Below are 15,000 nucleotides of genomic sequence, written 5' to 3' on the forward strand. Positions count from 1 at the left end.
AAGAGAGAGAAAGGAGAAGGGAAAAAGAAAGAGAAAAAAGGAGAGAAGAAAGAGGGGAGAGAAGAAGGAAAAAGAAAGAGAGAGAGAGAGAGAGAGATAGAGAGGAAAAGAGAGAGGGAGGAGAGATGGGGGGGGGGGCAAAAAGAGAGAGATGGGGGGAGAGAGAGAGAGAGAGAAAGAGAAAGAGGAGGGAGAGGGGGGAGGGGGAGGCAGAGGGAGGCCCGAGGCAGAGGGGAGAGGGAGAGAGAGGAGAGGGGAGAGAGAGAAAGGAAAGAGGAAAGAGAAAGGAGAAAGAGAAAAAGAGAGGGGGGGAGGGGGAGAGGGGGAGGGAGAGGGAGAGGGGGAGGGGGAGAGAGAGAGAGGCAGAGAGAGAGAGAGAGAGAGAAAAGGAGAGGGGCAGAGAGAGAGAGGGAGAAGGAGAGGGGCAGAGAGAGAGAGAGAGGAGAGGGAAGGAGAGAAGGAAGAGAGCGATAAGGAGAGAGAGAGAGAGAGAGCGATAAGGAGAGAGAGAGAGAGAGCGATAAGGAGAGAGAGAGAGAAGGGGGCAAAGGGGGGAGGAGAAGGGGAGCATAAGGAGAGAGAGAGAGGTGATAAGGGGGGAGAGAGAGAGAGAGAGCGATAAGGGAGAGAGAGAGAGCGAAAAAGGGGAGAGAGAGAGAGGAGCGATAAGGAGAAGAGAGAGAGAGGAAAGGAAGAAGAGAGAGGAGGCGATAAGGAGAGGAGAGAGAGAGAGCGATAAAGGGGAGAGAGAGGAGCGATAAGGAGAGAGAGAGAGAGAGAGCGATAAGGAGAGGAGAGAGAGAGAGAAAGGAGAAAGAAAAAGAGAGAGAAGGGGATAAAAAGAGAGAGAGAGAGAGAGCGATAAGGAGAGAGAGCGATAAGGAGAGAGAGAGGAGAGAGGGGAGAGAGCGAGAGAAAGAGCGAGAAGGAGAGAGAGAGAGAGCGAAAAGGAGAGAGAGAGAGCGATAAGGAGAGAGAGAGAGAAGAGCGATAAGGAGATGAGAGGGGGAGAGAGCGATAGGAGAGAGATAAGGGGAGAGGAGAGAGAGCGATAATTTTGGAAGGGGAGAGAGAGAGGAGCGATAAGGGGGAGAGAGAGAGAGGGGCGTAAGGAGAGAGAGAGAGAGAGAGTGATAAAGGGGAGAGGGAGAGCGAAAAGGGGAGAGAGGAGAGAGAGCATAAGGAGAGAGAGAGAGAGGGGCGATAAGGGGGAGAGGGAAAAGAGAGATAAGGGGAAAGAGAGAGAGAGAGAGAGCGAAAAAAGGGGAGAGAAGAGAGCGATAAGGAGAGGAGAGAGAGAGCGATACGATAAGGAGAGACAGCGAGAGAGAGAGAGAGTGAGAGAGCGATAAGGAGAGAGAGAGAGAGAGAGCGATAAGGGAGAGAAAAGAGAGGCGATAAAGGGGAGAGAGAGAAAAGAGCGATAAGGGAAGAAGAGAGAGAGAGCGATAAGGAGAGAGGAGAGAGAGAGCGAAGAGAGGCGAGAGAGAGAGAGAGAGCGATAAAGGGAAGGTAGAGAGAGAGCGATATAGAGCGAAAGGAGAGAGAGAGAGAGCGATAAGGAGAGAGAGGGAGAGAGAGGAGAGAGGAGAGAGAGAGAGAGAGAGCGATAAGGAGGAGAGCGATAAGGAGAGATAGCGGAGAGAGAGAGAGAGAGCAGAGAGAGAGAGAGAGAGCGAAAGGAGAGAGAGGAGAGAGAGAGAGCGATAAGGAGAAGAGCGAGGGGAGAGAGAGAGAGCGATAAGGAGAGAGAGGAGAGGGGAGAGAGAGAGAGAGAGAGGAGCGATAAGGAGAGAAGAGAAAAAAAAAAGAAAAGAAGAGATGGGGGGAGGAGGGGAGAGAGAGAGAGAAAGAGAGAGGAGAGAAAGAGTGGAGAGAAAAAGAGAGAGAAAGAGAGGGGAAAAAAGAGGGGGGAAAAGAGGAGAGAAAGAGAGGGGAAAAAGAGGGAAAAAGAGAGAGGGGAGAGAGAGGAGAGAAAGAGAAGAGGGGAGAGAAATGGGGGGGGGGGAGAAGAGGATGGGGGGAGAAAGAGAAGAGAGGAGGGGAGGAAGGAGAGAGAGAGAGAGGAGGGGAGAGAGGGGAGAGAGGGGGACAGAGAGAGAGAGAGCGATAAGGAGAGAGAGAGCGATAAGGAGAGAGAGAGGGGAGCGATAAAGGGGAGAGAGGAGAAGAAGCGATAAAAGGGGAGAGAGAGAGAGAGAGCATAAGGAGAGAGAGAGAGAGAGAGAAAGGAGGGAAAAAGAGAGAGAGCGATAAAGGAGAGAGAAGGCGATAAGGAGAGAGAGAGAAAGAAAGAGAGAAAGAGAGAGATGGGGGGCAGAGAGAGAGAGAGAGAGAGAGAGAGAGAGAGAGAGGAGAGAGAGAAAGAGAGAGAAAAAGAGAGAAAAAGAGAGGGAAAAAGAAAGAGAAAAGCGAGAAAAAGGGGAGAGAGAAAGGGAGAGAGAAAAGGAGAGAAAAGAGAGAGAGAAAAAGAAAGGAGAGAGAGGGAAAGAGAGAGGGAAAGAGAGAGAGAAAGAGAGGAGAGGAAAGAGAGAGGAAAGAGAGAGGGGGGAAAGAAGAGAGAAAAGGGGGGAGAGAAAGAGAAAAAGGAGAAAAGAGAGCGATAAGGAGAGAGAGCAAAGAGAGAGAGAGAGAGTGATAAGGAGAGAGCAAAAGAGAGAGGGAGAGTGATAAGGAGAGAGAGAGAAAGAAAGAGAGAAAGAGAGATGGGGGGGCAGACAGAGAGAGAGAGAGAGAGAGAGAGAAGAAAGAGAGAGGGGGGAAAAAAAGCGAGAGAGAGAAGAGGAGAGAAAGAAAGAGAGAAAAGAGAGAGAGGGGAAAAGAGAGAAAAAAAAAAGAGAGAGAGAAAGAGAGAGAGAAAGAGAGACGAGAGAGAGAGATAGAGGAGGGGGGACAGAAAAGACAGAAATGGAGAGAGAGAGAGAGGAAAAAAGCGGAGAGGGGCAGGGAGAGGAAAGGAGAAAGAGAGGGGTAGGAGAGAGAGAGAGAGAGAGATAAAGAGGGACAGAGAGAGAGAAAGAGGGACAGAGAGAGAGAAAGAGGGACAGGAGAGAGAGAGAGAGAGAGTGATAAGGAGAGAGAGAGAGAGAGAGCGATAAGGAGAGAGAGACGATGAGAGAGGAGTGATAAGGAGAGAGAAGAGGATAAGGAGAGATAGAGAGGAGAGCGAAGCCGATAAGGAGAGAGAGAGAGAGCGTAAGAGAGAGAGAGAGACGATTAAGGACGAGAGAGAGATGAGAGCGATAAGGAGAGAGAGGAGGAAAACGGGGGGGGGGTAGAGAGCGTAAGGAGAGAGAGAGAGAGGTGATAAGGAGAGGAGAGAGAGAGGAGAGCGATAAGGAGAGAGAGAGAGGAGAGAGAGCGATTAAGGAGAGAGAGAGAGAGAGAGATAAGGAGAGAGAGCGAGAGAGAGAGAGAGAGCGATAAGGAGAGAGCGAAGAAGAGAGAGAGAGAGAGAGAGCGAATAAGAGGACAGAGACGAAGAGAGAGAGAGCGACGAGAGAGAGAGAGAGAGAGAGCGATAAGGAGAGAGAGCTAGAAGACGAGAGAGAGAGAGCAGATAAAGGAGAGAGAGTGAGAGAGAGAGAGAGAGCGATAAGGAGAGAGAAGAAGAGCGAGCGATAAGGAGAGAGATGAGATGGGAGAGAGCTATAAGGAGAGAGAGAAGAGAGCTATAAGGAGAGAGGAGAGAGGATAAGGAGAGAAAGAGAGAGAGAGAGACGATAAAGGAGAGAGAGAGAGATGAGCGATAAGGAGAAAGGATGCGATAAGGAAGAGAAAGCGAGGGGGGGGGAGAGGAGAGTGATAAGGAGACGAGAGAGAGAGAGAGCGATAAGGAGAGAGAGCAAAGAGAGAGAGCGATAAGGAGAGAGAGCGAAAGAAAGAGAGAAAGAGAGAGATGGGGGGGCAGAGAGAGAGAGAGAGAGAGAGAAAGGAGAGAGAAGGAGAGAGAAAGAGAGAGGGAAAGAGATATATACAAGAGAGGAGAGAAAGATATGGGAGAGAGAGAAAGAGGGGACAGAGAGAGAGAGAGAGAGAAAGAGGGGACAGAGAGAGAGAGAGTGATAAGGAGAGAGAGAAAGAGAGAGAGAGCGATAAGGAGAGAGAGAGAGAGAGAGAGAGAGAGAGCGATAAGGACAGAGAGAGAGAGAGAGAGAGCGATAAGGAGAGAGGAGAGAGAGGAGAGCGATAAGGAGGAGATGAGAGAGACGAGCGATTAAGATTGAGAGAGAGAGAGAGAGCGATAAGGAGAGAGAGAGAGAGAGCGATAAGGAGAGAGAGAGAGAGCAATAAGGAGAGAGAGAGAGAGAGAGAGAGAGAGCGATAATGAGAGAGAGAGAGCGATAATGAGAGAGAGAGAGAGAGAGCGATAAGGAGAGAGAGAGAGAGCTATAAGAGAGAGAGAGAGCGATAAGGAGGAGAGAGAGAGAGAGCGAAAGGAGAGAGAGAGAGAGAGAGAGGAGAGAGAGAGATCGAATAAGGAGAGAGAGAGAGGAGAGGCGATCCTTAGAGAGAGTAGAGAGAAGGAGAGAGAGAGAGAGAGAGAGAGCGATAAGGAGAGAGAGAGCGGGACGATAAGGAGAGAGAGAGAGAGAGAGCAATAAGGAGAGAGAGGAGACGAGGAGCGATAGGAGAGAGGAGAGATTGAGAGCGATAAGGAGAGAGAGAGAGAGAGAGAGAGAGCGATAAGGAGAGAGAGAGAGAGAGAGCGATAAGGAGAGAGAGAGAGAGAGGAGGAGAGAGAGAGAGACGAGAGAGAGATAAGAGAAGAGAAGAGAGAGAGAGAAAGGAGAGAGAAAGAGAGAGAAAGGCGGAAGAGTGGGGAGGGGGGGGGGAAAGGGGGGGGGGGGGGGGGGGGGAAGAGAGAGAGAGAGAAGAGATAAAGGAGAGAGAACGAGAGAGAGAGAGACCGAGAGAGAGAGAGAGAGAGGAGAGAGATGAGAGAGCGATAAAGAGAGAGAGAGCGATAAAGGAAGAGGAGAGAGCGATAAGAGAGAGAGACGGAGAGAGAGAGAGATGAGAGAGGAGAGATGAGAGAGAGAGAGAGGAGAGAGAGCGATAAGGAGAGAGAGAGAGAGAGCGATAATGAGAGAGAGAGAGAGAGCGATAAGGGAGAGAGAGAGAGAGTGATAAGGAGAGAGAGCGATAAAGAGAGATGTGAGAGCGATAAAGAGAGAGAGAACGATTTTTTTTAAAGAGAGAGGGAGAGAGCGATAAGGAGGAGAGAGAGAGAGAGAGAGCAAGAAGGAGAGAGAGAGAGAGAGAGCGATAAGGAGAGAGAGAGAGAGAGAGATAAGGTGAGAGAGAGAGAGAGCAATAAGGAGAGAGAGAGAGAGAGCGATAAGGAGAGAGAGAGAGTGATAAAAGTTTAAAGTTTAAAAGTTTGGTTTGTATTCCATTTGATACAATGGATATTCTTGTGTTGTTTTCCACGAGCTGTTACTGTGCCCTGCTTGATTTTTGCCACGTGTGTCAGCTGCTGCTGACTCGGCGGAACCGAGTCCTTGCCGCCGCCCCCCCCCCCCCCCCCCCCCCCCCCCCCCCCCCCCCCCCCCCCCCCTCCCCCCCCCCCCCCCCCCCCCCCCCCCCCCCCCCTGGGTTTTTGGTGCACAGCCACAGGGCAGTAACCTCGAGCGACAGTAGCAACTTCTTCGCGCCTTGGGCGGGGCGCGAACCGCGGAACCCCTCGATTGAGAGGCCGACACATTACACAGTACTAGCCCGGAGAAGAGAGAGAGGATAAATTCTCGTGAGAGACAGAGGAGAGAGAGAAGAGAGACACAGAGAGAGAGAGAGAGAGCGATAAGGAGAGAGAAGAGAGAGAGAGAGAGAGAGAGAGAGAGAGAGAGAGAGAGAGAGAGCAATAAGGAGAGAGAGAGCGATAAGGAGAGAGAGAGCGATAAGGAGAGAGAGAGAGATAAGGAGAGAGAGAGAGATAAGGAGAGAGAGAGAGAGAGCGATAAGGAGAGAGAGAGAGAGAGCGATAAGGAGAGAGAGAGAGAGAGAGGATAAGGAGAGAGAGAGAGAGAGAGAGAGAGGGAGAGAGAGAGAGATATGGAGAGAGAAAGAGAAAGAGAGAGAGAGAGCGATAAAGAGAGAGAGAGCGATAAAGAGAGACAGAGCTATAAGGAGTGAGAGAGAGGAGAGCGATAAGGAGTGAGAGAGAGAGAGCGATAAGGAGTGAGAGAGAGAGAGCGATAAGGAGTGAGAGAGAGAGAGCGATAAGGAGTGAGAGAGAGAGAGCGATAAGGAGTGAGAGAGAGAGAGCGATAAGGAGTGAGAGAGAGAGAGCGATAAGGAGTGAGAGAGAGAGAGCGATAAGGAGTGAGAGAGAGAGACGATAAAGAGAGAGAGAGAGCGATAAAGAGAGAGAGAGAGCGATAAGGAGAGAGAGAGAGAGAGCGATAAGGAGTGAGAGAGAGAGAGCGATAAGGAGTGAGAGAGAGAGCGATTAGGAGAGAGATAGAGCGATAAGGAGAGAGAGATAGAGCGATAAGGAGAGAGAGATAGAGCGATAGAGAGAGAGAGAGAGAGAGAGAGAGAGAGAGAGAGAGCGAGCTAGAGAGAGAGGGAAGAAGAAAGAGAGTGCGAGAGAGGAAGACCGAGAGAGAAAGCCATAGCACAAGAAAGAGAAAGAGAAAAATAGAAAGAAAGAGAGAGAGTAAAGAAATGAAGAGGGGAAGAAATATGGGTTGGACACTCGGTTGATTAAAATCCGTGAATGAAACTTCGTCGTTGGTTAAAGAATCTTTGCACAGAAGATCGAATCTAATTGCCTCAATGATTAGTGATTAGCAAAGTCCCTTATAACAGCGTGTTTGGAGTACATGGTAAGAGTGTTCAGTTTAGGAGTACACTACATTTAAATTGTATGTCGTAGGTTTAATTCTGATATCGGTAGGAAAAATCGATGTCGTTAGCATATACAATTTATTTTTTTTTGTGTATTCTCACTGTCTGAGTGTAATTGACTTTCATTTTTCGTGTAATGGAGTGTTTGGTAAAGTCATCATAAAGTCGTGTCCACTGGAGACGTGGATTAATCATATACCTTATAAGGGTGTGACCCAATGTTTATTATTACGTCAAACCTAACCTATTTTCACTCTACCTCACAGCACCTTATCTCACCTCACCTCAACTTTCCTCACTTCACCTCGCGCAAACTGCACCTCTTTCTTCACCTAACCTAAACTAAATTTGAAAACCAAGGACCTGGAGATATCTTGTAAACCCTGCCTCATAGTGAACGCGATAATTTTCACAAACATTTCTATAGGAAATAATATAAACAATAATAATAATTAAAAAAACGTGATGCTTCGAATTCGTTGATAGGCCCGTATCCCACAGATTCTGACGAGATTTTATCGAATTCGAAACGTCACGGTTTTATTCCGTTTTATATTGTTTCATTTTTGTCTGCGTGTGCACGTTACTGCGTTTGTGTGTAAAATAAGAAATCTCGGCAAGGGTTGCATGGTAAGTTAACTGCAATATGCAAGCTTCATGCCACGTCCATTTAGGCTTTGTATCTAGCTGTAGCTGAAATGAACTTGCATGTATATTTTAAGCTGCAGGCATGATGTTCATTGCGTGTTGCAGAACGGGGCATTTGTTGCTATATAAAATTGCCTGAAAAAAAAAATCCAGGCATGATACAAAAAATCCTATTTTGTTCTGCACTTCTCAGGATGCGTGTTCTCTCTCCTGAGTGTTGTATGGCGGTAGCGCTTGTACCGAAAACCCACGAAGAGACTCTAATAACCCGCGAATCCTGGAAGGGAACCTGATGAGTATGGTATTTATAAAAAGCCAAGCAGGTCTTCCGTCGAGGGAATCGAACCGATGTTGAGGTTAATAGGATAACGTTGATCGGACATACGTTTCAACCTTAAACTCAAAATTGCTCAGAAATGGGAGGGCGTCGTATCAGTTAATCCTTACATAAGCGATACACGTCCATTACCAGTGTTTTTTCAGCTTAAGTTAAGAATGATGGAACAAGATACTTGTTGAGGAGAGTGATAGTATATTAAACATGATATTTGATACAGGTAAGAGGAATCCGTCCTTTTCGAAGGATGTAGATTACTATATATAGTGATTAAATGAGAAGCCTCTTCAAAGAAACAGTTCTAAGGCTTGTAGTACAAAGAACTGGGAAATGGATTTTTTTGGGTGCAAGGTTCAAGGTTAATGGGTCGTTTTAGAATAGCAGTTTGGTGGTTTGTTGCCTTTAGTCGTGGCTTCAATATTGTTTAAAATGTCGATTTGCTGGTTGCTCTGAAGAGGATAATGAAGGGAAAACTGAACAGACGTTAATAAGTCAAGGTATTATGTCATACCAAAGCAACACGGGATACTGTGTGTCTGCAATAGAGCTTGGAGACAGCACTATGTAGCCTCTTGCCAAAGAGAGTAAATGGGGAATATCGTTTATCTGATAAATCACAGACATTGTAAAGATGGTCTTGTGTTCGGCAAATGCCCGGCTAGCTGAATTCGTTATGTGTACTCGCAACGATAACGATAGAATTATCCGACGTGTTATTGCGTGGCGCACTGCATTCTGAAAGGAGTGGAGGGAATATCTTCCTCAAGAGATTTGGTTCCAGTGAAGTGCGGTTGTAGATGAGATAAGCTCTTAATTGAACGAGAGGGGCACGGTCGGTAGAAGTAGAGACTTCACTTTGGTGTTACGGTCAGTTCGTAGATGCGTACATTTTGTATCTGACTGCATAATTGGATAGTAATAATGAAAGATTGAGTGAATAATAAAGTAGGTGCCTCCCCTGTTGCTTACCGGGCAGTAGGGGAAGTGCCAACAACACGGAGGAGGCTGCATAGGTGTAGCTTCAGCCACGGTTTGTTCCGAGAACCCTACCAGGTGTCCTGAGCTAGGGCTTTCCGTCGGGCCTCAACAGCGAACAGACTAAACGATAATTTTAAGGCGCTCATAGTGAAAGACGAAAATATCTTTCCAAATGGCATTACTGAAAAAAAAACCTCTTTGATTTGTTGCACAGAGAATACGACCATGTAAGGAAGAGTGAGCTGATTTTCACCAGTTGGGAGCGGAAACTAAAAGCAATAGGGAGATGTTGCAAGACGCGTGATATTGAGATCCTCTAATAAATCTCCAGTTTCATAAGCCTTTTGATACGTCTTCGTCACAATATTGGCAGCATGGCGTGGGCTTTGTGGAGGGGCTTCAAAAGGAGCTCATGATTGAGTAACCATTTATTACGGATTCCAGTCAGGTCGGATAACGTCTATGTGGAACAAAATCGTAATTATGAGCAGGGCACAAGGAAGAGAATGGCAAGAGGCGCCTGGCGGTCCTCACACCGAAGGATGAAAGTAACTAAGTGGGAAGAGAGATCGGGAGTGGCGAGGCCGATTTCTGTAGTATTTAAAAGTATAGTGTAGTGGTTTCCAACTTTTGCACCACGATATTTTTTTTATTTAAATTGAACCATTTGTTTGGTAATGGCCTGTCTTCCCATCATTTCGATTTTATTACCCGAAAGCAAACTTACTTCCGTATTGAAAGATATTATAGAACTGAATATTAAATTTGATGAATTAAGGTTATATAAATGTATATATACACATACATACACATGTATTTATTTATTGTTTATTTATTTATTTATTTGTGTTGAGCATTGCCGCGAGTAACTTTGCATTTGGCGATGGAACCTCTTGACATTTTGAATTTTGGTTCACGAACCTCCGGTGGAAACCATTGGTACAGCGTTGTAAAATCATGTCAATGAAAATGACACGTAACACAGTGACGGCATTAAGATAGATGTATGGTAGACAACAGTAAGCATGGTAGTAGGTCTCGGTACAAAGCTGCCTAAACGAAACCGGGACCAACCAGCAGAGAGAAAGTAAGTGGTCGTTTAAACAGGTGAAAGTAGTTTACCTGTTGCGTGCCAAACGTCGTATCGAGTCGTTCGGTTCCTTTGTACAATTTGCTTTATCAGGAAGAATAGTTCGGCAAGAGATGGTTTTGGGGAGATATTCTAGTGTAGTGCGCACATGCACGCACGCATACATACATACAGGCACGCCCACTTGTACGTAGACACACGCATGCTTGTACGCACGCACGCACACGCACACCCACACGCACACGCACACGCTTGCATACGCACACAAACGCTTGCACACGCACACACACGCTTGCACACGCACACACACGCTTGCACACGCACACACACGCTTGCACACGCACACACACGCTTGCACACACACACACACACATGCACACTTACTTAAACACACACACATACACATACACATATACACGCACGTTTGCACGCACGCTTGCACGCATGCTTGCACGCAGACACAAGCACGCATGCTTGCACACAGACACAAGCACGCTTACACGCAGACACACGCACGCTTGCACGCATACCCATTCACATTACACGCACGCACACACACACACACACACACACACACACACACACACACACACACACACACACACACCCACACACACACACACACACACACTCCCCCCCCCTCCACACACACACACGACTACACTTCAACGCTTCAGACGTAACAGACAAGGAATATTATTCGAGAATATTCCACCTTCGTTATTCAGTGGGTTTCAGTTGGGTCGCAGAAGGTCGCAGAAGTTGTGGTCGACGGCAAAAAGGGCGATTTTATTAATGCAACACTCAGGCTTAGAACAGAAGGAGGAGGAGGAGGAGGAGGAGGAGGAGGAGGAGGAGGAGGAGGAGGAGGAGGAGGAGGAGGAGGAGAAGGAGGAGGAGAGGGAGGAGAAGGGAAGAAGGAGAAGGAAAGGAAGATAGGAGATAGAAGAAGGTAGAAGATAGAAAGATAGAAAGATAGAAAGATAGAAGATAGAAGATAGAAGATGAAATAGATAAAGAAAAGATAGAAAGATAAGAAAAAGATAGAAAGATAGAAAGAGAAAGTAGAAGAAAAATAGAAGAAAAAGATAGAAAGATGAAGTAGAAGATAGAAAGATAGAAAGATAGATAGAAAAAAAAACACGACCTGGCAGTGAATAATGGTCTCATATAATAATGATACTAGTTGAATAAGATATAATAAAAAAATCAATGACCTCCCCCCCAATAATTCTAATGAAATAAGATATTAAAAAAAAATCAGTGACACCCCCCCCCAAAAAAAAAAAAAAAAAAAAAAATCAAAGACCCCCCCCCCTCCCATCCTCCCACCCCTCCGCAAATAAACGAAAATAAGATAAAATAATAAATAAAAAAACCAAAACACCAATTAAAAAAAAAATAAAAAAAGTTTCCAGCAACGGAAGGAAAACCACATTGAGTGTGTAGAAAACGGGAAGCTTATTCTCAAGGGAATTAAAATTTCCTCGGCTTAACATGTACGGTTTTCATTTTAGAGTTCAGAGATTGTCCTCGATTAGAATAAGCGAAGCGGTGAGGGGAGGAAGATAAGAGGATAAGGTGTGAAGGAAAAAGGAGAGGAGAGGAGAAGAGGGAAAGAGAGGATAGGATATGAGGAGAGGAGAGAAGAGAGGGTAGGGTTTGAGGGAAGAGGAGAAGAGAGGGTAGAATATGAGGGAAGAGGGGAAGAGAGGGTAGGGCATAAGGGAAGAGGAGAGAAGGGAGGAAGGAAAGAGAGGATAAGGTATGAAGGGAAAGGAGAAGAGGGAAAGAGAATAGGATATGAGGGAAGAGGAGAGAAGGGGTGAAGGGAGGAAGGAAAGAAAGGATATGAAGGAGAAGGAGAGGAGAAGAGATAGAAAAAAAGATAGGATATGAAGGAAGGAGAAAGGAGAAGAGAAGAGAGGAGAAGGATGAAAAGAAAGAACAGAATATAAGGGAATAGGAGAGGAGAGAGAGGAGGGATGAGGAGAAGAGGGAAAGAGAGAATACGATATGAAAGAAAGGGAGTAGAAAAGAGAGGAGAGGAAAGAAAGAAAGAATAAAGATAGGAAGACAAAGGAAAAGGAGAGAAGAGGAAAGGGTTGGATAGGAGAAGTAATTAAAAGATGGGACAGGAAAGAAAACGCTTGGATAGGAAGGAAAGATAGAAAATATATGATTGAATAGATAGGAAAAAACAGGAAAAGATTTATGTAGATAAGAAAAAGAAAAAAAAAGGATAAGAAAGGAAATGGGGTGGATAGAAAAGGGAAGAAAAGGTTAGGATAGGAAGGGAACAGACAGGATAAGATAGTAAAGGGAGGGATAGGATAGAACAGGATAGGATAAGAAACAAAAAAAAAAAAAAAGGAGATAGAAAAGGAAAGATTAGGGAAGAAAGGGATAGAATAAAATAGAAAAGAATAGAAAAGGAAAAGATCAGGAAGGGGAAATAGGGAAAGAAAGGATAGGATAAGAAAGGAGAAGATAGGAATGGAGAATAAAGAAAAAATAGGATAGGAAGGAAGATAAAATGAAAGGATATGATAGTATACGAAAGGAAAGAAAAAGAAAAGAAAGGAAGAGAGAAGGAGGGAAATGAACAAAAAGATAAGGAAAATGGAAGAAAAGGAATAAAAATAAAAGGAAAAAATAAGGAATTATAAGAAAACGAAGAAGTAAAGAATTCAAAGTACAGGGCGAAAGAGAAAGAGAGAGAGAGAGAGAGAGAGACAGAGAGAGAGAGAGAGAGAGAGAGAGAGAGAGAGAGAGAGAAAGAGAGAAAGAGAGAAAGGGAATGAGAGAGAGAGAGAGAGAGAGAGAGAGAGAAAGGGAATGAGAGAGAGAGAGAGAAAGGGAATGAGAGAGAAAGGAATAAATAGAAGCATGGCGAAAAGAGACAGTAATTTGACTCGTTGAACCAAAACGGTTTGGAAACTCGAGTAGTAGTTAATCCATTATTGAACTTGGTTGAAGTAGAAGTTGGAGAACAAGATGTAGATCGTAGCTTGGGGGGAGATCTTGGGTTGCGGCACGTAGGCTGCGCGAGGGAGAGGGAGAGGGAGAGGGAGAGGGAGAGGGAGAGGGGGAGGGAGGAGGAGAAGGAGGAGAAGGAGAGGGGGGGAGAGGAGGGGGAGGGGAGGGAGGAGAAGGAAGAAGGAGAGGGGAGGGAGGGAAGAGAGAGAGGGAACAGGTGAGATGAGGAAGAGGGAGAGGGAGAGGAAAAGGAAAGGAAGATGAGGAGGGAGGAGAGGGAGAGGGTGAGGGAGTGGAAAAGGAGGAGGAGGGCGAGAAGAAACAAAGAGGGAGATAAAAAGGAAGAGGAGGAGGGGGAGAGGAAAAGAAAGAGAAAAAGAGCGAGAGGGAGAGGAAGTGGAAGAGGAAAAGTGAGAGGAGAGGGAGAGGAAGTGGATTTGCATAGCCTCTCGATTCCTCAGTTGAAATCGACAGCTTAAAACGATCAACTTTGAGTCGAAAGTCCTCGGCTTAGCTAAAGATTTTTTTAAAAAAAGAAATCATTTCTATAGATGATGAACGTAATTGGTGCTAATACGCTTCCCTGTGGAAGGCCATTTTCTGTCGTAATTTTTTAATAGAGAACCCTCTGTTTTTCCAGTATAGTTATGACGGAGTTAGTCAGTTTTAGAACTTTCACAAGTTGATAGAATCCCCATTACACGAGTCGGTCGGTTGCCATAGAGACCGTTCCAGCTTCTTTCTTACGTTCAGAACCACCTCTGGCAGTTCAGCAAATGAGAGGTCATTGGTTCGCCGAGTCTAAAAGTAGCATTTCTTTGGAATTGCGGTTGCCGAGATATTCGCCGATTGCGTGTTTTAAGTGTCAACCCGTCCGCAGGTTTGTTTGAGTCTGACACAACGAAGAAAAGAGACCCTTTTATTTAATCCTTATTTATTTATTTATCTGATAATTTATTATTTATCAAGGCGACGTCAGAATCCATGCTATGGCGTAACGATCACTATAGAATCAATCATTAATTAATCGCGGTGTAGAAGCTGTTCGATCGTCGGACAAACAGCTGTTGGGCACTTACTAATCCCCCCCACCCCAAGGTATTTCAGCTGCACCACGCCCCCAGGACAGCAGCAGCAACAGCACGGCCAACTTTCAGAGCGTCCAATCTCCTTCGAAGTCCTCAAATATCGGTGGGTTTGGCGTAATAAGTCCTGTTTTGTTGACGTGATTGGCAATCCCTTGGTCTCCTCAGGTTCAATAACAATGGATGGGCAGCTCGGCGTGGCGTGATGTTGCGCCTGCAAGGAATGCTCTCGACAAAGCGGTACGACATTGCATTTTTTTTTGTATGTGTGTGTGTGTGTGTGTGTGTGTGTGTGTGTGTGTGTGTGTGTGTGTGTGTGTGTGTGTGTGTGTGTGTGTGTGTGTGTGTCTGGCTCTCTCTTTTTTTCTTTCTCTCTCTCTTTCTCTCTGGCTCTCTCTCTCTCTCTCTCTCTCTCTCTCTCTCTCTCTCTCTCTCTCTCTCTCTCTCTCTCTCTCTCTCTCTTTCTTTTCTCTCTCTTATCTCTCTCTTTTTCTCTCTCCTACTCCCTCTACCCCACCCTCTCACTCTCTCCCCCCCCTCCCTCTCCCTCCCCTCTCCCTCCCCTTCCCCCTCCCCCCCCTCCCCCTCTCCCCTCTCCCTCTCCCCCCCCCCATTTCCCTCCCCCCCCCTCTCCCTCTCCCTCTTCCCCCCCCCCCCCCCATTTTTCCCCCCCCCCCCCCTCCCTTCCCTCCCTCCCCCCCCCCCTCCCCATATCTCCCTCCCCCCCTCTCCCTCTCCCTCTCCCTCTCCCCCCCTCTCTTTCGTATATGGATGTTTTTTCCTCCCTTTAAAAAGCTCTCACGGACACCAAACATCACACATGCAAACACTCAGCATCTCGGGACATATCATTTACTTCGCCGGCCACGAGTAACGACTGTCTCCTCATCTCCCGATATTGATTTTCGTCGCTCATTTGAAATCCCTTTTCACTGTCTGTCACTGCTTGAGAACTTTGCAACTTTTTTTTTCGCACCGAACTTTGTCAGGAAAGTCCGAAAAGTACATTGCTCAAGACTTTGATTTTTATT

Source organism: Penaeus monodon, chromosome 7 (assembly GCF_015228065.2).
Source record: "Penaeus monodon isolate SGIC_2016 chromosome 7, NSTDA_Pmon_1, whole genome shotgun sequence".
Lineage (NCBI taxonomy): Eukaryota > Metazoa > Arthropoda > Malacostraca > Decapoda > Penaeidae > Penaeus > Penaeus monodon.